This window comes from Struthio camelus, chromosome W (assembly GCF_040807025.1).
Source record: "Struthio camelus isolate bStrCam1 chromosome W, bStrCam1.hap1, whole genome shotgun sequence".
Lineage (NCBI taxonomy): Eukaryota > Metazoa > Chordata > Aves > Struthioniformes > Struthionidae > Struthio > Struthio camelus.
The window spans coordinates 21,572,978-21,597,847 of NC_090981.1; the positions used below are offsets into that span (position 1 = coordinate 21,572,978).

General features: G+C 37.5%; 1 protein-coding gene across 5 annotated transcripts in view; it reads right to left on the reverse strand.

Moving 5' to 3' along the window:
- The window catches only part of LOC104150249 (synphilin-1), a 112,813-nt gene that overhangs the window by 52,830 nt on the left and 35,113 nt on the right, over positions 1–24,870 (reverse strand). The window contains exon 1 of one of the 5 annotated variants that reach the window (XM_009684384.2): positions 8,980–9,008. The exons of the other annotated variants lie outside the window; for them this stretch is intronic. The gene's annotated coding sequence lies outside the window, so the exon portion shown is untranslated. Of the gene's footprint in view, positions 1–8,979; positions 9,009–24,870 lie in introns of those variants that run through there. 5 annotated transcript variants of the gene reach the window in all.

Sequence of the window (24,870 nt, forward strand, 5' to 3'; positions counted from 1 at the left end):
ATAAAATACAATTAGATGAATGGAGAAACAAAGAGCAAAGAAAGTAATTCACAGTAAAAGGGAAAAGAAAGCAACAACATACTAGGTACAGGAAACAAGTAAGAATTTCTGCAAAGCAAAAGTCCCCTGTAACCTGATGATGTGCATTACTCACAGGTAAAATACCTTTCACAGGGTTCTTCAAACTAGACCAAGCCTCTGATGTGCCTCAGCACAGCCTTGCAAGCAATCGTGCCAGCAAACCCAAGGGGCTTCTGTGGGGCAGTGCGGAGACGAAGACAACGCGATGCGGGACCAGCGGGAATGCTTTAAGCCAATCCCGCCACTGACCTTGCACTGTGAAGCCAACAGCCATCATTTTAGTTACGCTCATATACTTAAGGCAGCAGAAAGGCCATACAGACAAGCATTTGCTCTTTGTCAATTAACCTGTGTGAATGAACACTGGTATGGCAGGCAGAAAGCAAATAAGCAGCAGGTTCAGTTTCTTGTTCTGCTCGCTCAGTAAAAAGCTGTGGAGTACAAACGCATAACTGGATTGTAGTGACCTATTTGTAACAAAGATGCAGGGAATTCAGTAGCTTCAGAAAGGAGTCTGATCCAGTATCTCAGCCAAGAACTGTCTCAGCGCTGCACAGAAAGGACTGAATCCCTGTACGGGAGCACAAGGAAAATATTTATTGACACCCTCCTCCCCCAAAAAACCCAACAACTCACCACTGGTAATTGAGAATGCATCATTTTAATTATTTATGGATACATAAACAACAGGAACAAATAAAAGATCAATTGTCAATTAAATATATACTTCAGTTGTCACTCTAAAAAAGAGGCTGCCAAATGCCACGTGGGGTATGTTATTTTTGGCATCCCAAAACTACTACACCAAAATATTTGGGGATTTACTTAAACTTTCAATCAAATATAAAGTATATCAGCTGTAAATACCTTTATAGTGGTTGACAAAAGGCCCACACATGTGCAACAGTTAATATTCAAATTTTAAGCTTTAAATCCTGGAATGCCAAGATGGTAGCTTTTAATTATGGAATAACGTTACATTTTACAATTATAGGTCTGAGATATACTTTATATATATATATATACTATATATATATATATATATAATATAATGTAAAATATATTTATAGCCTTTTATTGAGCATCGGATGCTACAGTAGCTCACAGGCAGAAAGGAAAGCCTTTACATCTTTAATTTCGGTATACAATACAAATGAGTATCAAGTAATGCTTGAAACCTGGGAAGTATCTGAGTTCTATTCCGTGACTAACAATAAGAAACACCGAGAGCATAAAACCAAGTTTGTTCAGTTTCAAACAAACAGAACAGTGTAATTTTTCATTATGTTAAATCTATTTAGCACATAGCAGAAAGTTCAACACCCAATTAAAATCCACAATTCAGGAAGGCACATTTTCTGTCAGCAGCTGGAAATAACTGGGACTTTGAATCCAGTTCCTCCATTCCTCCTCATTCCGCACTGTTATAGTTGAGTTCTATCAAAAACGTATTTGGTCTTGTAACCCTATTTGCTATGCAGTGTAAGGAAAGTACTCTAATGTATTCAGGACTGCTACCATACTTAGGAAATAGTGAAGATGCACTACTGATGTATGCAAGACAGCTTGGGCAGTGGGTCCTAACAAAGCCAGTCTGGGCAAAGACGACTTCCTTTCCAGCTGTCGTACACCATCTCACTACTTCTCCCTGGTGTTCAGCTGTATGCTGCACCATATTAAAAACTATATGTTCTTTGAGACAGAGATCATATCATCGCTCTGTATTTGTCTGGCTTTTCATACAGCCTGTGTCCTTGTCTATGAACAGAGCTCCATGTTACAAGAGCAATCCAATTAAACAATAAACATGACGCAAATAGGCAGCAACAGTCTTTGGAAAAGGTCGTTTTGGAAGCTTTGCAGAAGACATGCAACAACTGAAAAATCTTTATTCATCGAATACAGGTGGTACCTCTAGAGGCCATAAATGCAGAACAAAAGGAGACAGCACCAAAAGCATAGAACGCTTGCTTGCAGCTCCATCTTTATGTCACGTGCACGAACAATAATTTTCCTACTATACCTACGTGTACAAGCCCTAGCTTCTCATTTATATTTACATTCTCTTTATTAACTCTAAGAGGGAAATTACTTGGGTTTAATCAATACATATTCAAACAGATGCCTCGAGACTGTAAAGTGAGACACTGCAGCTCAAACTGAACTTCGTTGGCTACTGAAGCATTCAGTTCTAGCTTCGTGCATTCAAACAAGATGACAACCTGACATCCTGTGACACTGTTTTGACACTAATAAGTCATAGAAGGGTTTGTGATACTCTAATGCAGCCTGCAGCACACTGTTCAACCAATTTTGTTACCTTCTAGGGCTCCCATAGTGTTTTTTCTAATTATGTGAAATAACATTGTTTCTATTACTTGTCCCATTCAATGTCTGGATTTTCTCTCACTCACTGAGCACCTCTTTTGTACTAGTTTGTTTTATTTACTTTTCTTCCTTTTATGTAAGCCAAGAAAAATATATCATGCAAAGGAAATTATCTGCCCAGTCAACTTTAAAATATCTCCTCTTTCCCATTGAGCTTCCCCCTTTTTATTTTTGTATTTTAAAAAGCAGAGATGAATTTGAAATAACGATTTATTGTAAAAAAAAGTGAAGTTAACAGTGAGACTGAAAAAAGATATGATTTATTTCTGGGAAGGAATGAATTCTGAGACTGGGATTACCTTATCCGTTATCACGTTTATTCAGAAGTTTCCCTGAGTTCAAAAGTTCACAGCAGCAATTTGTAATAGTATGGTACTTCTGAAGCAAGTCAAAGTAAAAGCGCTGCTTTTAATCAGCACGCAAGTACTACACAAGTTACACTGATAGGACAGGAGGAGGGAATGCAACAAAGCCCAATGGTGTTCCAACAACAAAAAGATGCTAGTTTTAAAAACTAACTGCAGAAAAACCCTGTATTATGGGCAAACAGAAACAATCTATGCACAGCCCTGGAAAGACGCAAATACAGAGCCCGATTCTGTGCCTACTGAAGTCAATACACATTCAAAATTGGTTTTAAATGAGAATAAATGTAACTGTTTCCAGCTAAACAGAGATACACCTCTCCCAGCCATCTACCTAGGCCTCAAGATTGCAGATTTATCCAACCTTGACCGTAAGGCAACTTGCGTTCAGACTCTATGGAGTCTTAGGAGAGATTATTTAAAGAAGTCACGTGGAGGTAAGTAATACTGTGTAGTTCACTTGCTTTACCTTCTACCCTCATGAACTCCACAGAAAATTCATCGTAGCTTGAGTTAACATCAAGCATTTTTAACAATTACAATGACAGATGATATGCAGTCTGTAAGTAACCTGTATGTCAGAAGCCACACAGCGAGGACGAAGCGTGCTCATTAGGAGTCAGTCTTCTACTGCGTTTTTAGCACCCTGAATAGAATTCCACATAATTCAGTTATTCCAAAAGCAAAGTATAACTCAAAGGATGACATCGAGCTCCACCAAAGTACATGAAAGCTTTGCCATTAATCCTTGTGTGGCTAAGACTTTACTCACCTGGGGAGCATGTGGCTGTTAGGAGGTACTTCCCTACAGTCTCTTCTGCTTCCTTTTCTAAATATTATTCCGTTTAGTGCTCTCATGAACGAGCATTACTTCTAATACTAGAAGAGACTAATTTCATTTCTTCACTCCCAAAAGAAAACAACCTAACAAAAGGAAATCCACGTTCAGGCTACTGAGTGGTATGCCTAGCTGAAAAGTTGTTTGCGCTGTAACACAGCACGAAGACATCTGATAAGCTCACTGAGAATAACTGAATTTCTCCTAATAAGTGCCATCCTTTCCACCCTACAGTTTTGTAGTTCCTTTGAGATTCTAGCATAAAGAAAATTGGGCTCAAAGCACTAAGTCAGAACGCGTGCACTTGAGCATTTTGGAAGGGGGCGTAGCAAAATAAACTTGTTTGTTTTAATTAGCCTTGAAGGAGAAACCTTTGGAGTTGGAAATTAATATTTGTTATTTTAAAACTGTAACAGCATACGTGATTCAAGGACTGTACAAAAGTTAATGCACTGTCCGCGTAATCTCAGTGAAACTATCCAAATAAATAAGAGGTCAGTTATCTGTTTAAAGAAAGACCTCTCATTTGCTGTTTTGATTAATTTATGTTTGTATGCCCTTTAAACTACTACAAGACTATTCGCTGATAATATGAAATACCCTACACTCATACTACAGTATGCTTACTTCATTGTACTCTACACTGTAAGGCAACTTTTTCAGACAGGAAGATTTTCATGCCAACTGCAGAAGCAGAAAACACCTAGAAACTTTTCCAGCCAGCTAATTCTTTCTATGGTCTTTAAGACCATGTCTGTCCTGAACATTTTCTGCACACGTGGAGTGGAACGTACGACTGCTGCCTTTGACACAACCCCAAGATAAACTGTAAGGAATGCAGAAGTGTGATTTACCTCAACTTCTAACAATCTTAACTTCTGCGCAAGATCCAGAACATAGTCTGCTGCTGCTACTCACCCACCTGCCAGCTGGGCCAGGGGGAACAGCAGCGCTTTCATGGAGGTATTAAGCCAAGCGATACAGTTCCTGCTGAGCGCACCGCAGCAGCATCCTTTCCTCTCCTCTATGATATGTCGTTCTACTACCTGCACACAGGGGCCACAGAGCAACTTTAAGTAATAACTTCTATTATTGAATAATTTTCCACATAAAAAAGGCAGATTTTACCTCTGAGGGAAGATAAACTGAAACAATGCACTGTTCATTTGTCTCAGCGATCTTTTGTTAGAGCCCACCAAACTAGCCAAATGCAGAAAATATCCTGTAGTTTTACTTATTTCCATCTCTACTTTCATTCTACTTACTAAGCTGCTGACTCCTGCTTCCTGCCAAAGACTCACCCTATTTGGGCAGGGTGGCTGTTCCCTTCATTTGTTTAAAAAAGGCTCTTTAAATGGTAATGAGCTTCTGTTTCTTCCTTTAAACCGTTCTATGATTATACATTTAACATAATTAATGATTTTAATGACTATATATATTTTACGTAATATTTAATATTAACGGTTATATACCCTATGTAACAATTATTATATATTTAATAATGTTATGACTTACTCTCAAAATGAATTTGTCCAGCCTTCCCCCTAAAAAATTTGTGACATTGTGACACTAACATGACAAAGTGATTCTACTCAACATGTCGTGTACTAGTGTTCAAATTTCTGTTACAGCAGAATCACTAAGTCCCCTTTAAAATTATCTACTTCAAAATTTAAAATTAAGTCATCTGGAGGCATACAAAATATTAAAAAAGGAAAAAAAAGTTCTTATCATTCAGGTATGAAAGGGTCACTTTTTCCTTACAAAAAGTCAGTATCTTCCCCATGAAAATACATTTGATTTTCTCATACAAAAGGTTCAAATGCTTTCAAAAAGGATGCTCTTACAACCATGCCCTTACGAACATAAATTTTAACCTTGAACATTGATTTGTTAAAAATGCTTTTTCAGTCAAAATAAAATCCATTTTCAGAAAAGCACTACTTTCTCAAAAGAAAAGATGGGAGAAAAAAAAAATCAGGAAAGACATTTCTAAGAGCTTTATATGCCCTAAGGAACAACCCATAGACAGAATAGCATTTTCACCCAAAATATCACAGAATCACAGCATTGTTCAGGTTGGAAGGGACCTCAAGAAATCACCTATTCCAAACTCCCTGCTCAAAAAAGGGTCTAAGCAACAAACAAGTTAAAAACATTTTAAAGGTATAAGCATCAAGGAAGAAGACAAATTAGCATTTTTCTCCAAGAAGAAAAAAATATATACGTTGGGAAAACATCTTACCGGTGACATCTATTAATACTGTGAAATAAACTACTAAAGAAATAATGGAAATCTCATTGTTTGGCACATTCCACATGAGAGCAGGAAAAGTACCTGAACATATTGTGTGGCGTACAGAACAGTACTGGTGGGTGTTTGTTAACAACTACTATTTTCTCCAAGATCTTATTTTTTAGGATTTGCTAGCTTATAAATGTATCCCATTTCAAACACTGATTGGATCTCATAACACTAGTAATGTAAAATAATCAACACTGACAAATAAAGCCAATGCAGAGATGATCACTAATTTTTCATTCTGTATAGATTTTTACAGATTGGCATGATTTCAATGCTTTTCCATTTGAGTGTCCTTCTTTAAAAATTAACAGTATTTTTTAACAGAAAAGAACAAAACCAGACAATATTGCTTAAAGCTTTTTAGGCTTTGCAGAAACAGAAACATATCTTAAAGTAATTGTTTGCATAACCATTATATAAACAAGCTGCAGTTAGGATGTACTTATCATTTCATTATACTGCTCATTATGACCAAGATATCCTGTTTGTTTTGCCTGTTCAAAAAGGAGGGGAGGGGAAAACTGTATTCACGAAAGCAACTTTTTACAGCATTTTAAAAGGAAGCTGGTGCTGGTAAACACATGTTCTTATGGGGAATTGCCATAATCCTGACTATATCCCAGCAGGCTCAGAAAATATTTCTCACAAAGTCTCTCCTATAAAATCTAGGACATATGTATGACAGACTATGTTTCACATCCTTTTAAGGAACTGGCTAGATTAATAAAGAGAACATGGCTCTTACATTTCCCCCGAAACGTCTGCCTTTTGCTACAGGTATTCTGCTGTATTTGTTTTTTCTGCTATTTGCACGATTTCTTCACTTTCGTAAATCTCTGACAGAGCCCCTGAAAGCTTACCTCCAGACTCCCCACTGATAGGACCTTAATGTAGGCTCCTAATGCAGTATAACCACCACACAATCCATTGATAAACGTACTTCATTACATTTGCGTCGTTAAACCCCTATCATACCTTCCAGGACAATTATCTGAGAATCAATAAAGTTGTTATTTTTTATGTGGTTGCTAAGAGGTTTTGAAATTGATCTTACAGTTTTTTTATAACTATCGACTGAAATGTCCAAAAGAACACAAACAGATCAACACAGCTCCTTTACTAACTGTCATTCAGCTAAATATCTAGAAGCCATTAGGGACATATAGTAGTCACAAGTTTTTAAGTGAGAAATAATCATTGTGAAAAGTTCTTTTAATTTCTGCCACTTGAACGATGTAGATCACTTGTTGCAATCTAAAACGGACAGCATGATTCCCACAGTTCCTAGATATTTTTCTTCACTACTACTTTTCCAAGTTTTCATCCTCTAGCATCAAACAAGACAACTCAGTTATAAAAGAAAAGGAGATTACACGAGACATGGGAGCATTCTGAATGCAACCAGAGAAAAATGAATACACAACAAATATCTTGAACTTCTGTTCTAAATATGTGGCCAAATCACATGCCTAGCCTTACTGAAGAGCTCTGTGATCCAGTATCATCTATGCCAATTATCTATCTATACCAAAATCAGAACGAGTAACAGTTGGAAATCTGCTAGGACTATTGTGCATGTTGTCTCTAAAAGAATGCATCAACTCCTCTCTTAACTGCTTTTTCCAAAACGGTACACCACACAGATAAACAGCCGCACTTCCTAGTCTTCCACTCACTGGAGCAATACTAACTTTTCCCATTTGTGTAAGTTCACATCCTGTGTTTAAAAGACAATAAAGATAAGGAAATACCAAGGTGGCGGGGGCAGGGGGGATTCAGTCCCCTTTTATACACTGGGTAATTTACTATACTTGTACAAAGAGGATGTAGAACTCTTCCATTCTGACCTAATGGTATTTTATTCTCATTTACACTTTGTATAGGTGGAAATAGCTGCAGAAGATACAGAAGCCCTACAGAAGAGGGTGAAGAAAAATCAGACCTTTAATGAACATACAGAAACTTGTAACTGACACCCTCAACGTCGAGACATCACAGATGGTAAGATTAGCTTTTATACCAGTCTGCTTTCTTCACCACACACAAAAACGTTGCAATAGTATTTTGAACTCTTTGGATGCTTGTTGGCCACAATAACTTGCTACTACAGTTCAAAACTAGACCACAAATGTCCTACTGCTACATTTTAAATCTATCTCTTGGGTTTGACTCCACACTATAAATTATTAACACAAACAGTCAGAAAAACTTTTCGTTTGCACTTCTGCTACTTTCCATCCAGGACTGTATTCTCCAGACAACTATTCAGACTCCTCTGTTCCATTACATGTGACTCCTTTAAAGCCCAAGATTTTAAGTGCTCTGCCTAAAGGACTCCAGCTACTTCAGTGGGTGTCACTGTTAATTAAAGACACATGGAAAGGAAATAAAGGAGCCAAAAAGCAGCCTTGCTGTCTGGAAAATCACCAGAATAGAGGGACATGGGCGACAACAGTAGGAAAAATTGGAGATGGATAACAGGAAATGTTTGCAGCTGAGAGGAACAGTCAAGTGCCTCTTATTCAAGTATATGAAGAAGCTGAATGGTGCAAAAACCAGCCTCAAACGGAGGAAAAAGATCGGGTATCGGTTTCAAAGTTTTGAAGGTAACTTGTAAGGAAAATCAAAAATATTAATAAGGATGAGCCCTGCAAAACTGTAAAAGATACATTCTATTTTTCATATATTCTACTCAAACTTCACTGAACATGGAATAAGTCATACTTGCAAAGGTATCAAACTAAATAGTGAGCTGGAGAGTGAGAACTAGGCAGTTTTATAATAAAGAAGAACAGACTCGGCTTAGCGAAAAAATAAAAAAGGACAACAGAGATGATGACAAAGTGATGGATTTGTAAGACTAAGTGTTCTTTCTCTCATCAGTAGCTTAATTTTCCATCTGTAGCTACTACATTTCAGCTCAATGCAACAAGAAAGAGCACTACAAACAGATAGCTCTGATCTCTGGCAAGCGTTAGCTGATTTCAAATTCTACTTCCTACCTTGCCTCTGGCCTTCATAAGCAAAATTATGCAACCACAGCACACAGGAGGAGCTCTGAAAGGGAATGTGATTTAAGTTACACAAACTATATGCCCGAGTTGCTTATCATATAGAAAGCTCTCATCATTGAACTATCATCTTCATTTCCAGTTCCCCCAACTCCTCCACCTCCACTGAGATAGCCTGCACTGCACTCTTGAACTCTTCTGTAGTAATGACTATTGGGTCTACCAGGAACAGCTGTTATGCTTAGTACAATCTGTTGACAGCAATTATTGAAAGCATGTATGTCCAAATACCACAATCTCCATTTTTCCACTAAAAACTACAAGTAACATTTCTACTTCTAGTCCTAGAAGGGCGTAAAAGAATAAAATGAGAAACTGGGAATACATCTATTTACTGAGGAAAAAAGTCTAACTGAGAACATTTGGCAGACAGCAGCTTAGCTTCACAAGCAAATATTTAGTTATCCGCAACTGACAAGTAAGCAGAAACACTGATTGGTTAGATTTAGTTTAAAATCTGGGCACATAATTAACCATTAATGTTATAATGTTTAGTTTTTAAGTAAACAATATTGTCATAGGGAACTTTGTGTTTGTGGATAGTAGCACTATATAATTTCTAGTTTTATTAACATAATTTTCCGCATCTATAAAATACATCATCTGTCTTGGCATGTGACCAAGGTACAAGTGTAGTCGCTTTACTGGAAACAAATGCAGTTGACTAGGCAACGTTGTAAGATAGTTATTCAAATTCTCCAACAAAGAAATATTTCTGTTACTACCTATTTTTCCCCATACATGTACAGTGAAACAAGCAACAAAACTCCAGGTAGGATCTGTCCCAGTTCCAGCAGGAGATGACAGCTCTAATACCATTCAGAACAAATTAGTGACAGTTGCAACTATTTAAGAGATTATTCCTTTTAAACCAGCCCCAACCTCTTCCAGTCACTTGTTGCAAGGTACAGGGCACACTACATCTGGTAAGTGGGGAGGAACAAGGATTTCCTGGCTCATATATCCTACAACACAGAAGAAAAGTTTGTCAATCCCAGAATTTGCATTGTGAAACATCGCAAAATAGTTGGGAACCTTATCTGGTCCAGGATGTTCATATGCAGTTTCAATTCTACAGTTTGAAAGAGAACTCAGGATTGCAATGTCAATTCAGCACTTAACTGCTACAGATGTATATGATCTTAGGTTGCTTACTATCTTGCAAATTTGTCTTCCAGTAAGTACACTCTTGCTAGCCAAAAGTCAGTTGCAGTTCTTAGGAATGCTCTTAGGAGACGGGAGATGAAGCCTTACAATTCATGAAGAGCCCTGGCTGCGCAAAGAGTACCTAGTCTGCAGCTCTCAGTCTCCTGCTATTTGGCTATTCAAGCTCACATAAAACATTCATGTCCTTCTTGTCACCACCATCAGTTCTTTCTTGTGAATAGTCACAATATCATAGAAGAACCCTATGTGAACTACACTACCCATCTTGGACTGAATAGGTTGTTACTCAGATATATATTTTGCAAGGTTTGCTTTAAAGTGATTTATGTTGGATTTAGAGAAGAGTAACACAGGCAAATGAATTCTGAATCTTCCTGAGATTCTGGGCCCAACATAATTTCTCTACCAGCAAAGTTCTGAATGTTCTGACAGTTTATGAAGAATTGTAGTCACTTAAAACAGTGGCTGTTCAAATACTCAGAAGTCCAGCATTGTCACAGGTGCAGATGTGAAAAGTGAGTTTTGCAGCAGTAACATCCTCTGTGGATTTGCAGAAAAGGACATGGAAGCAAAGGAAGACCTGGATCACACATACATGAGGCATATGCAACCTAATAGCGAGATTTACAATGATATACATTAAGAACTACCACACTTCTACGGCCACATAATTAACCCTCTACTCTTTTAACCAAATCTTTTAACTCAGCTAGGAACAGAAGGCGAAACAGCAGAAAGAGGAGGCTCTTTATCTTTGAGAAACCGCACTATACAAAAGCAGACCGATCAGATGAACCGTGGGGAAAGATGATCATTTTAGTACCTCTGCACTAGACATGACCTATTTTTCCCTGTAAAACCCGGGACCGAGTAGCAATCGCAAGCCACACAAGTTTTCCTTCTTTTGCCTGGTGGGAGCAGTCCCCTGATGGAAGAACTGAAGGCTATTCTGTGAAGTTAGCTCTCCCTAACTCCTCCAGGGAACTGGCTAGAGCTCAACACTGCGTCCTTCCTGCCCATACACTAGGGCTTTTTGTCCACAGCAGCCAGCCACTGTGGGAGGCGGCGCAGGAGCCTGGGTCTTTCCCTCATGCGGACTTAGAAGCTGGGTGGGTATACAACTCATCTACAAGATGAGCTAGGAAGTACTACTAGGTACAACAGCTTGAACTCTTACAAAAACGTACACCTTAATAAGCAAAATCAAAGTACCATGGGAACCCTTGGCATGAATTCACTCCACCTCACTTTAGGCAGCTGGGAAGTCTACGTGAGGAAGCTAATCACAGTAGGTTTGTTCTATAGTAAATGCAAAGAGGCAGGCATCCATAGATAATTCAGATTTTGAGTGGGATAGACTGTTTGCTCATGGTGTCCATCTATTTGTAGGTATCCGTGACACAGAAACCATACATGAGATCTACCTTAGGCATCTCAGTTAAGTGGGATGAATCTAGACATCACTGCGAAAGACAGTATGCAGTTTGAAAGAACAAATCCATCCAGTTCAGACCAATTCAGTACCACAAAAATAATAATAAAAAAGCTATTATATTTATTAACATAACTACAAAAGAAAATTAGTATCTATGAAGACAATAGAACACAGAATTGTTTCCTATAACTCAGGTTGTGCTTTTGTATTTAGTATATAAAGATATTCTTGTGAAATCATGCTAGAGATGACTAGTTTTTTTCAAAGTAGGTGGTTCAGTAGTTGGCAACAAGATTTTAACAAGGTCTCCAGATAGAAAAACTCTCAATGAAACTGGCTGGTCAGGTGTTTTATGCCAACTTCAGATGGAGTTCTGATGTGAAACTACTTACTTCATGACCAAACTGCAATAGTTTCATATTTAATATACCATAAAAAAGCAGTTTGCTTCATATGCATCTCAGGTCAGTATCGGAGCACACAAGTTAAAATTCAGAGATTACCCCAATCCCACTAAAGGGACTACTTGACTGTAGATTCACACAAAGAAATCCCATTACTACTAAGGGTCTTATGGGAGAGTTTCCATAAGAGATTAGGCACATCTGTAGAACCATAAATGTTAAAGACAATAATGTGCCCTTCTAATTGACAGATTCAAACAGTAATAGAGCCCATCAGCAAAATACTTACTAAATCACATTCTCTTCTGTAAGGTAACTCGACTTCCCATTTGCCTGAAAGTTAGTTAAGACTTGTGCAAATTCTCTAAAAACATAGCAGGACCATTTAAGCAGTTATTTCTACGCTCAGGAAACTGGATCTAATTAAGATCCATCTGTTTTTGTGTGTTTGTGTATAAGGAAAACAGGAATGCACATAACAAGTAGTTCTATTGAATATCATGCACTGTCTTCTGTGCTACAGAGCCTAAACCTCAGATACACACTGAACAGCTAAAAAGGACTGGCTGCTAAAGTAGCCGAGATTCACTCACTGGACTGAAGAACAGTGCTGTCAAGTCAATAAATCTTAAGAATTGAACGCAGGGGTGGAGAATTGAGACCACAGAAGTTGCGAGATGTGTGCATTTCCCAGTTCAGATCTTTGAAAAGCTACCTCTGAGTCTAGGAGAGAGTAGGCACTGATTATCCTTGCATTTTTGCCAAGGAATGAAGTAGCAGTTCTGGCATTAGCTGCACTGGCTCCAAATCAACATCTCTCTCAGCCAGGACAGGGCACTTTGGAGTATTCCACAGGGTGTGAGTGAGGGATGCAACAGAAAAAAGAAAAAAAAAAAATGACGACTATCTTTTTATTAACATACACTAAATTTAGTTTTCAGAGCTAGAAAGGGAATGACTCTCTTCCCTCTGCGGAATTATGGTGAGGTAAATACAATATTGACTATTTTTTCAGTTTTATGGAAGCCATTTGCCTCAAAGCAGATTACGTATTATGCTGCCATCTGGAAGCCCCACTTCTAGAAAAGATTATGATTTGCAAATTTTTCTAGAAACTTTTGTAAATGCTGTAATTTTTCAAGCATCCTGTCTGGTTTAAACCACTCCATTTAGGGGAAAAGTTTTTTTTTTTTTTTTTTTTTGGTCTGTTGGTGCTGGTGAAACTTATATTTTTCACATTGCAGTTGCAAATCTAGAATATACTTAGGGAACGTTATATTACACTATACTTGTAGTTAAAATACTGTTTTCACTTTCTTCCCCATCAGAATACTCAATCTTTGTATGTTTTTAAAATTAAAAAAGAAGAAAAAAATACTTCTTCTTGCATCCCAACTTTCTGTTTCAGGAGCCAAAATCACAGCAATGACTTGATACTGCAATCCTTTTTTATGCAAGTTATCGTAAGATTGAATTTAGGTTTAATCACATTGCACTGTCCCAATAAAGCAAGCTCTGAAACTGCAAGACCTCAACAACATGTAGAGAGCAGCTCTGTTAAGAATCACCTTGGGAAGTTTTTTTTTTTTTAATCCTTTGCTTAAAGCGGTGAAAATACATGAAGGATATGAGATCAATGAATGGACTAAAATTAAACAAAAACAACTAGACCAAGGAAAGAAATAATTAGATTTCCTATCAAGCTATGAATAGGAATAAATTAGACTAGAAGCACAATCTGGATCAATCACTAATAAAATAGAACATGCATAACAGTGGGAACTCTGCCATTAACATATTTTGGAGTAATTAATGTACAAAAGTCTCTTGTTTAAATTGGACAGCTAGTAACTAGTCCATTGTACCTCCTATATGTTATAAAAATATTTTCTTAAACAGAGCTACCCAAAGAAGTCTTCAAGTACATTTGTTCCAAATATCAGTAATTTAATTACAACACTAAACCTAGGTTAAAATAATACGTTCATATACAGATCAAGAGATTGCGTATGACAAAACTTTCCCTGGAAAATTATGATTGAGTAGGAACATCACAAATTAACAAATCTACTTCAGTGATTTTAGCAATGTGAACTCTGATCTGAAAATCTTGCTTAGCAAAGTAAACTTAAAAGATACCCATCTTCTTTCTCTACTTCCTGCAGAACTTTAGGGAAAAAAAAGCCAAAACAAAAAAAACCCCACCACTTTATTGCAAAGTGTGACTCCTTTGGAGAAAACACACATACAATGAGAGCTGTGATTACTAGAAGTCAACCACTGCAAACTAAATTTCTGACTTTACAAATGAACATACAGCAGCTGAACTAACAAAAGCAGATTGAGTGTTGATTTTTTTTTTTTTTTTTACAGCTCCCTCTTATATCAGTAAAACACAAACTGTATTTCATGTCACCTATCTGGTCTACTTTAAATATCAATAACAATGCAGGAAATTCATAAATGTGAATCCTAAGGAGGCTGACACGCATCACTGAGAATAGTAAAATGAATGGTTACACATCTGCAGCCTGAACTTTGAGATGAATACAGGCAAATTGTGAATGCGCATTTTTCAAATGATTGCGCCCATTATTTTCCACTGACTCATGTTTGTTGGCAGAAATGAATAATACATTTTAATACAGTATAGAGAGGTTCAACAATCACAAATACAGACAGTATATATGGGTACACATCCATCTTCTGTGCATATGTAATAGTACAGCTATAGGTTGTCATCTGTTTTTAATACTACAACACCAAATAATTTATAATGCCGAACTGTAAAATATATATAGAACACTGCATCAATCACGTACAAGTACTAGTGCTATCCAACAGTTCTGTAAATCCTCCATTAAACTTTGATTTGAGACCAAACCAAAGACTTAAACCGATCAAGTCATGGTTGCTTGGACCACTGAAAGAGAGACATAAAACGCTGTGCTATTTCACGTCAAGATTATTTGCAGTTCACTTTATTATTTCAGAGAATACTAGTGACTGAAATACAGTGCACTCCACATTAAAGCCAGTGCTTATTCCTTTTCCTTAATTCAGGAGGCAAAGTACTAAATGACAATTGGGAGATCAGCTTACAGTGCTCCTAAATTACTTGACATGGTCTGTATCCTGCTTGTGTAAGCAAAGAAACAAGATAGCCTTGTACAGCTATTTAATTACACTGTCAAATAAGAGGGAATTAACTATTTGAATTCTAACAAAGCCTTGCTTCACATATACACATTTCCCATCAATTATTACAATGTGATTCCACTATAAACCGTTAGTCAAAACAATAATCACTACTTGTCCTGCATGGAGAATGTACAAGAAAACAAAAATTCAAACATTTTATCCCAAATACTGCTGAAAGTACACAGCCCATGCACCTAAAAAATAACCTAAAACTTTACCAAAGTAAAGATAACGTCACTTGAGAAGGTGTGCGTGAGTGTACACACTACACTTGTATTTACTAGAGCAAGAACTCAGAAATATGAATTCTCAGGAGAATCAAATATAACACAGAAAATTAATGGTTATGTATCATTTCCAATCAGCTTGAGAAGAAACTGATGCATATGGACATGCACATTATTTTGCTTTAACCACAGTTTACTCCAGGTACAATTTGAAAAGTACTGTAACAGAGTTTTCACAACTTCTAAAGTATTTTGGCAAAGATAAGGAATACTCAACATCTGTAGCACTGCTACAAGTTCATGAACTACGGAAACAAAAAAAAGATGCTTTCTTTTGGTACCCTAGTTCTTGTGTAGGAATCCAAAAATAATACACCCTAGTAATGGCATCCACAAGGAACCAGATACTTGGCCCCAAAATAAGACAGAGCAGCAAAGGGCTTACTGCAACTACCGCTACTAATGTAAGCTCCAGCACTTATGCTAGGATGAAATCAAGCATAGCAGAGCTCAGTCTTTCCAAACCGTGCGTCGGTTTGGAAGGAGGTGAGGAATTCTGTGTCAAGGTCTCTAATAAAGCAGATGTGACTCACTGCACTCTCATTTCAAATCAGAAACTGAGGTCTCTCGCTTTTCCGCTGAATCAATGACAGCACCATGAGGGCAGTGATCCTTCAGTAGAGGCATCTACTCACAGTAAAACCAGTTAAATTAAATCACAGCATTTGAACAGCGCTGGTTTGTGAATATAGTGCTCAAACCCTTGCTTTGGTCTGTTTCCTTAATGCCACGTAATGCTCTTATTAGCCTTATCTCCTACACTGGCACTGATCAGAGAAAAAAGGGGAATTAATTTAGTCAGTATACCAGCCCCATAAATCTTCCTAAGCTTCTTGTTTCGCTGAAGAACACATTTCACTTATAATTTTTGTTTCAGATTAAGTAATCTGAGATATCTTTGCTCAACATATTTTGAATAATGATAGCATCAGTTAGGTCATGTTTTCTTTTTTGGTTTTTAAGATCAGAAAAAGGCATCTTTCAAACACTTCCCTGCATCTTTCATTTTCTCATTTAAATTTCTCAACCCAAATTCAATAATCATCCATTAGAATTTCAACACCTGGTAATCCCACAGTGGTTTGTGCAATTACTTTTAGAAATATCTTGGGAAAGAACTAAAGCCAAATGGCATTCTCTTAAGTTTATAACATTCAAATACTGTACGAAAAGTTAGTAATTTAGAACTTGCCTCATTTACATTTGCTTGCCAAAACATATATACACCGCACTTAGTCCCATGACGACTTTTTGCTTCATGTTAGCTTTAATTACAAATTCAGGGGAAAAGTCTTATGCAACTAACACTCCCTGCAAGGGTCACAATATGTCAACTGTATCCACCACTTGTGTAAAATCTTGCATCTCCCTACTCACACAGGAAAGAACTATTTCCCCTCAACACGACCAGGGCTGAACCATTTTCCTATTCTGTCTTCAATATTCTATTATCAAGTCTTCACCCTCCCCCCCCCCCCCCGGCCTTTTTTTAACCTTTGGATAATCCCGTCTGCTGCCTCACCGTTTGCACATCGAGATTTGCTAGATTGTTCAATGGACGAATTCTAACAAGCAAAGTATAAAAGGATACAAATCAAAGTATTCCAAATGTCAAGGTGAAACCTCTTAATGATGTGAAGTAAGTTGTACTTACACTCGGGATCTGGGACACTGGTGAGTAACCAGCAATAGATTTTTATACAGAGTGAGTTAGCCTCAGGCAGGGCACATTATAAAGAGCATATGTCTAAGCATATTGTGGCCATGGGCCAAAGAAACATAACTTGAACTTAAAAGTTCTTTCATAAAAACTCACTTTCCTTGTCACGCAGACCAGCCCACTTTCATTTGAGACTACTTAATGAATTACATAAATTTGGTTGCATACATGTATTATTACAGATATATACTTTTAAATGAATGAATACTATTAAAATGCATTTAACCAATTTTACTGCAAATTAAAATATTCACTTTTTTTTCATAATTTGTCCTGGCACTTGACCATTAACATCTGTGCAAATATCTTTATTTTGATAAATTTAAAATGAAGAAAGGACAAACAAGTGACCTTTTCTCAAATCTTGCTCTATAGACAAAACCTATGATGCTTTTTGCTATAATTCTTTAAAGTTAAACAGCGTAAACTACGGTAAATTTAAACATTGTCAAAAAAAGATAGCAAGAACTTTTGTTTTCAGTCAAAGTTTGGTGGAAATTGGAAAATTTAGTGACAAACAGTCAAATTATTCCTGATTTACACCTGTGACACTGAGATCAGAATGTGGACTTCTGAAACTGTCATCTTCTTTATAATTACAGAAATTAGAAATAGACTGCAACTGAAATTCTGCACCTACATAATACAATACCACATAAAGTACTGCTAAGTTGATACCAATACTATTTGTTTTAAACAATATAGGCAGCATATATGACTCACTATTAGCACTTAGTGGTACAGATGGTAATGGTCTAACCAAAGGATGGGATGAGACTGGTGGTGGAAATACTAACTATAGAAGCAATAATATTATTTTAAGCTGTGATTTTGCAATGTCTTGTCTTAGAGATTCTTAAAACACTTTACAAATAGTAAATTACATTTCTGAAACCCTGTTAAAGAAATAAATGTTACTAGATCAAACACTAGAAAGTTATAAGATTTATAAATACGGGACTTCCCTTTGTTCACATTCCTTTTGCTACAGAATCTAATTGCATGACTGCATTTTAGCGTTTTACAAAAGGATCCCTGCCTCATGCAGGGCATAATCAATACTACTTAGAAAATTAGGTTGCTAATTCTGGCTTTTGTATTTTTTTTTCCTCCCCCCCATCTCACATTTAGCTAGCTTGTATTATTTATTTTAGTCTGTGTAAGCCGTACACCGAATGGAAAATCATTTATTTCTTCACTGCTTTTTTCAAGGATGCTCAATCAGTATTGTCTGGGTGTCTCACAACCATTCATTAATTCATTCATAAACTCCATTACAAGATGAGAAAGTATTATTATCCCCATTTGGAAAATGGAAACAGAGACATAGGAATTTGCATGAAGCCACCAAATTGCACAGTAGAAGTGGGAGAGTTCGAAATAGCAAATGAGGGCACCTGCATATCTGTCTGTATCTCCAGACCCTATCAATTATGCCAGGAGTGCAAGTCAGCTTTCACTGACTCCAGTTGCAGATATGAGCGTTCCTTTCTTCTGCACATCAGATTAAGCACCCCAAACGTGAAAGTATACAGTTTTTGTAGATACCCACCACACAACGATTTGGGTTGCTTGCCTAGTATCATACAAGAACACCATCACAGAGGCTGGGATATTAGCTGGTCAACGTTGCCTTGCCTGTATTAATTACAATGTCATTTTTTCCTCTTCCCAGTGTTACTTACTGTTACCTATGTGCCTTCTAGAACCATTTGCAGATGAGTCAAGGACATCTGCTAAACATCCCGGACCACAACCCAACCTGCCAGAAAGGGCAAGAGTAAGGATAGCATAAAGTTGCATGGTAAACTATACCTCACCCATTTTTTAATTTAAGAGTACCTGACCTCATAACCATCACAACAATCTTTTAAAGTACTTATGTTACTTCTGATGGTAGCTGGTTTTCTTCAACAGTTTGATCAGCAACAAGACACAGTGAGTTCTCCACTTCCAGCGTATAACCAGCTTTCAGTCTAGAGGAGAGTCCTGTGGGGGAGCTCCTGTAACATTACAGCAGGCCCCCAGGGAAGGCTAAGTACACAAGGGGAGGTAATCTCTGCAAATCTAAGTCTGAAGACCATGGATTTTAATGAATCAAAGAAAATTGTCCCATATCCAACAAAAGAAATTTCCCAGAGAATCTATATGCAAAAAAGGTGGAAAATAACATAATGGACTTCAAAATGTTTTGCCAGTTATGTGCTTCCAACTGTGAAGGTGCTGGAGCTGTTTAAGAAAGGGCTGAATCTTTTTTATGATGAAAAGCATTAGGCACTGTTAGGTCTCCACATTTAAAAAGGATGTTGCTATTAAAGTTTCTGCTACCTCAGCTTTCTAATATCTTTTCTCTTTATTTTATAGGTGAATAAATGAAAAGGTTAGATAACTTATTCAAGATAACCTATAGCTTTGCAGCTATATAACTGCGTTCTTTGTGCTCCATCCAATACACCAAGGCTGTTCTTTTTCCTCAGGAGGGTGTCAAGCTCAATCATAAGAAATACTTCTTTAAAGAACAGTTTAAGGAAAGATGAGGGAATATTTTATCTATTTCTGTTCAATCATTTATCTAGAGACAAAATATTTGCCTGGCAGATAAGTAAGCTGCAACATTCCACCAGGCTGAAAAGCTCAGCTTCACCTTCTTGTACTACAAGATGTCTTACGTCACAGAAACATATGCCTTGCTATAGTCTATTTGGTATTCTTTGTTTGAAAATAATCACATTTATGTGATGTATTTTTGTGGCATGAAAGCACTTGCATGAATTCATCTTTTTATGCTCTAACTTCATTTTCTAAGCCATTTTTCTGCCTTGTCTTTGTTAAATAACATGAAAATTGCACAGTAAAGGATTCCGACACTCAACAAATCTTTTCAGGCTATATCCTTAGATACAGATTAGCTTCGCTGTTTGTTTGTTTGTTTTTTTAAATGAGGAGGGGAAAGTATCTTTCCAAATAAAAAAAATACTAAAAGCTGATTGGAAGTGTACTTGCTGCTGTAACAGCAAAGCAAAATATGTCTGACTAACAAAGCAAAATAACCCTTACTACATCCACTACCAAACAAAAAAACAAAATCAAGGAAAGCTCTTAGCAGTGAAACGTGGGGGGGGGGGGAACATGATAACTTTATTAAAAATAAATACAAGTCCTTTAATAAAGTTGAGCTATGTTTCCTATTTAACAAATATGTTTTATAATTCACAAACTCACAAGTAGCCACATTACTGCCCTTTCTGATATTTTTCACATAATTCCACAAATTTTTTCACATAATTCTGCTCTAAATTCAAAAGTCATTTAAAAATGCTAGCTTTATAACATTGCTCAGTCAATGCAGACTCTTACCTGGATTTTCGCTCTTGTAAAAATCTGTGGTCTGAGTTTGGAGGTTCTGTAAGGCTGAGCTAAATAATCAAACCGGTAATAGAGATTATAACATGGATTTGGCAATGGGAAACGGCCAGAAATCTCTCCTACGCTCTGGCACCCTTTCTGTAATTCCATACAAAGGGGAGATGACAAATTCCACCATAAACAACTAAGCTCCTTGGAAAAGGAAACTAGATCATCTCAGTGCAAGGAACAAGAGAAGCACCCCCAGAAACAGATCTTCTACAAGCAACACAGTAGAGGAGCAGTCATGAATTGAGTTCAGCACACGTAAGAATCTCCATGTTCATGCTAATCTAGATAGCACAGTTAAAAATAGCAGTGAAGACAGATGAAAGCTGACCTCAGCATGGCTTAACAATCTGTCCAACAGGCTTGGACAGCCCGCTCCAGTCTAGGTTGACATGTCTTCACATCACTTACAGATTAAAACCAGTATAGATCTGTCCACATGTGCTGCAATCACACCTCTCAACTGCAGTGCACACTTCCAGAGAATAGTGCTACTGTAGCTTCAGTCATCTAAAAACTGTATTTGCAAATAGAAGAGCTTTGGAACATACGTGCAAAGCATATGGGGGACCTGATGAGGAACATATGCTTGAGGGAGCGTCCATTTTAGTAAACTGTATCAGATGGGCTAATTCCTCTCCCCGCACAAGGCGGTTTTCTTCGTATTCCTGGAGGACACCATAACAAGCATTGGCCTTTTCCGTGGGGATTAACACAGCTAGACCAGCTTAACCTGAATTTGCAGGTACAGCGACTCACACAGTTTTACTGTATAAGAGACACTGTTACGCTCTGCAGGCAGCTTGAGGCGACTGTGTTAAAAAGTGTAAATGGCACTCATTCATCTTCATGAGGCGCTAATGTTGTATGCCTAAATTCTAATCTAAGCAGGCACATTAGTTATCTACTGTTTCAAGGCCAGTTGTTTCAGAAGAACATCAAGATATCAATAATGTCTTCATTCTCTACTGTTGTTAACAGGGGCAGAACTTACTGAGATGCAGAGACACAGCAGCTGATAAGTCCTTTAAGTTCAGGACTTCACCTCCAAATTTTCATCAGCTTGAAAGTGAGAAGACAAGAACCCAAGTCCCTTACAGCTATGAAAACCGTTTCTTGCATAGCCATGCCTCCCCATCCCCCTCCCTCACCTTCTCAAACGCAAACATCATACCCAGCTGTTGTTCTACTCTCATTCATCAGTGATGCAATTATAAATTAGCAGTATAAAAGTGTTCAGCACATGGCAAATTTGGGATCAGTGCACAACACCCAAGCACCACACAAGGAACAAACAGTAGCAATACTGAACTTATTTTCTTATGTGGGAGGGTGCCAGCTGGTTTGGAGTACAGGGAGCGACAAACAAAAGAAGCAACAGAGGCCCCTGAACCACGGTTTATCAGTTCGCCCAGCAAGCGACAAAAAAAGATTTATGCACATTCTTCAACTGAGTGCGCACCAAGTGATTTGCTCAAATGAAATTTTGTGTGCATTTTGCTAAATCGCAACCAGAGCACAAGTCAAGAAGGAATGTAGTTCTTCAGCATGCTTAGCTGCCTTAAGAGGAGAACATAAAAATATACAAGCTAGTTTTAACCCAAACAATTAAAATTCTAGTAACAATCTACCCATGGCAGCCAGGATTACGAATGGGTTAATTTACCAGGGGAAGGAGCAGGCTAGCAAAATACAGAAGGTTCTGGGAGCAGGGATAAGAACCCTGTGCTTCTCTCTCTCTCTGCAGAAAGCCTAAGTGCATGCACAGTTATGCTGTGCTTCGCTGTTCAGACCCGGGCACCTCAGCACATGATCACAGTTGAAAGTCCAGACACTCAGTAAATGTTATTCAGGGCGTTCCATGCAAGACCTGATTCATCAAGTGCTTTAATAGGGAGTGCAGAGAGGCAATAAGTTAACTCATCCACTTGGGGAACACAGCAGAAAAAAACCCCCAATATAATTGTCATTACACTGTTTGCTAATGTACTTCATTTCTGACCCTCAAGAACAACTGTAAGGAGGTGGGTGAGTGTTTAATTATTATCTCCGTTCAGTCTTGGAGAATGACAGCTATAGGTGTCAAGTACAGTGAGTGTCAAAATCTACCCATTAAAGTGGCATTATCAATGCTTTTCAAAGCACACTACTGAGCGGTTAAGATAACTGGTAAATTTGGGTCATATTTACCAGGTGCAGATTCATAATGCTGAACAATCAATGACCACTTTATATTAACCTCTGAGATGTCTGTGCTCCCAAAAGTCTGTTTCAAGGATTTTTGTATTGAGCTATTCGTAAACAGCCACCCTAAATCTAGAATTAAAGAATCAACATATCACCAAAAGTAGTACCACCACAGTTTACCAAAAATACAAACATGATCTACTAACACTAACTATACTAAATGAAAATTAACCAACATAAACGTATTAAACTACATAAACAGCTTCCTAACTTTAACTTTTGGAACTGCATCATCTGCTCTGTAACAATATATCACAAACGCATTTCTTTTCAAACTTGTGACTAATCAGTTCGCCAGTGTTTTTTCCCAAGATTTGGACTGTTTAGTCATAACATCTATTACTGTTATCATAATTTGATTTTGAAAGGCAGTTCTCCTTCTCCTAAGGATAACTCAATATACCATATACAAATAACTATAAGCATGCATATGGAAAAATACAGACTCATACTCCTGAAAATTATCCTATCAAATTGCTTTAAGCAAATCTTGCATCAAGATGTTGCAGAATGTATCATATTCAAAAGGACAGTGAATGGCTGAAGCCTTCTTTTCCTAACCCGTTGCTTGTTTTGCAGAAGCATTGCCTCTCTTTATTCGCATCTACCACCAGAATGCCCGTTAACTGAAACAAGAACAATGCTGGCCAAGGGGTCCAGGCAACCACGATCCTACAGATACAAAGTGAAAAGCATTCATGGAGTTCAACGATTACAGTACTTAGTCACAATTGCTTACATTTAGCCACTATAAAATTCCCTTACCTCTAATTTAAAATCTGGTTTAGGTTAATAAAAAGCAAATAATTAATGATGTAAGTATATCTTCATTTCCTGGTGATTCCATTTTGTAACTCAAGATAAGTTTCTGCCCATGTCCTAGCAACACGCACAAATATTGTGCTTTATCCAGCGCTCAAAATATGAATTTCCAAAACGATACAATCCTAGTACTCAACATAATTAAAGCACATACCTTAAGACTATCAGAATGTACAAGAGGAGAAAAAAAAAATCCATTGAGTATACTTAGTCTAAGCACAACAGAAGTGTGGGTCAAAGAATATATGGGGTCCGTTCACCTTGCTAGCACTCTTTTGCTTCTGAATGCACTACATTTCCCAGTTTTGTTTTCCTTTTAAAAAATGTAAAAAAGCATTAAAAAGTTTATAGACCGCATTTACGTATATTCTACTAAATCTCTCGCCATGATGGTAACTTTAATATTGAAAATCTTGAGCCAATTCAAAAGTAATTCTTACACTCTTCATAAGTTTACTACTGTGACTACAACTGGAACTCCCAGGGTAGCATACTAAAGGCAGAATATTTACAAAAAGCTATCATACAACAAGTTGTATTTTAATACAAGAGAACATGAGACGTGTACCTGCAGGCATAAATACACCAGCAGTTATATTTTTTTTAGACTGGGTAGTTTAATGTATCTCCCCATTATTTAAGAAAAATGCCAGCCATTATGGCTAGATCCTGCAAAAGAATTACATGGGTGAATAACCTGTGGAGCAACATAACTACCACACATAATCTGGTATGTAGTGCTGTCATGCACGTGTGAGAAAGCTATGCAGCACAGCCTAATTTTTACTCACAGATGTAAACAAGTTTGCTAAAATGGGGGAGTTGAAGGGAAGTGTTACGCTCCTGAGGGTAAATTTCATTTCAGAGGGTAAATTCCAGATCGATAGAATAACAATAATACAGATGGTGTTTGTGCGTGTGTGTGTGCGCGCGTGCATGCACGTGGGAAGGAGGGGGGATTATCCAGTAGTAGAGGTCATGTAATACATTGTATTGAACTTAAAAGATAAGTGAGACAATGTCTTTTTCTCCCGTTTAAACAAAGAAAAAATAATGCCAGCATTTTGATGGCAAACAAGAACTGGAGAGGAAACGGAACAGCAAAGGAAATGCTTAGAGCAAACC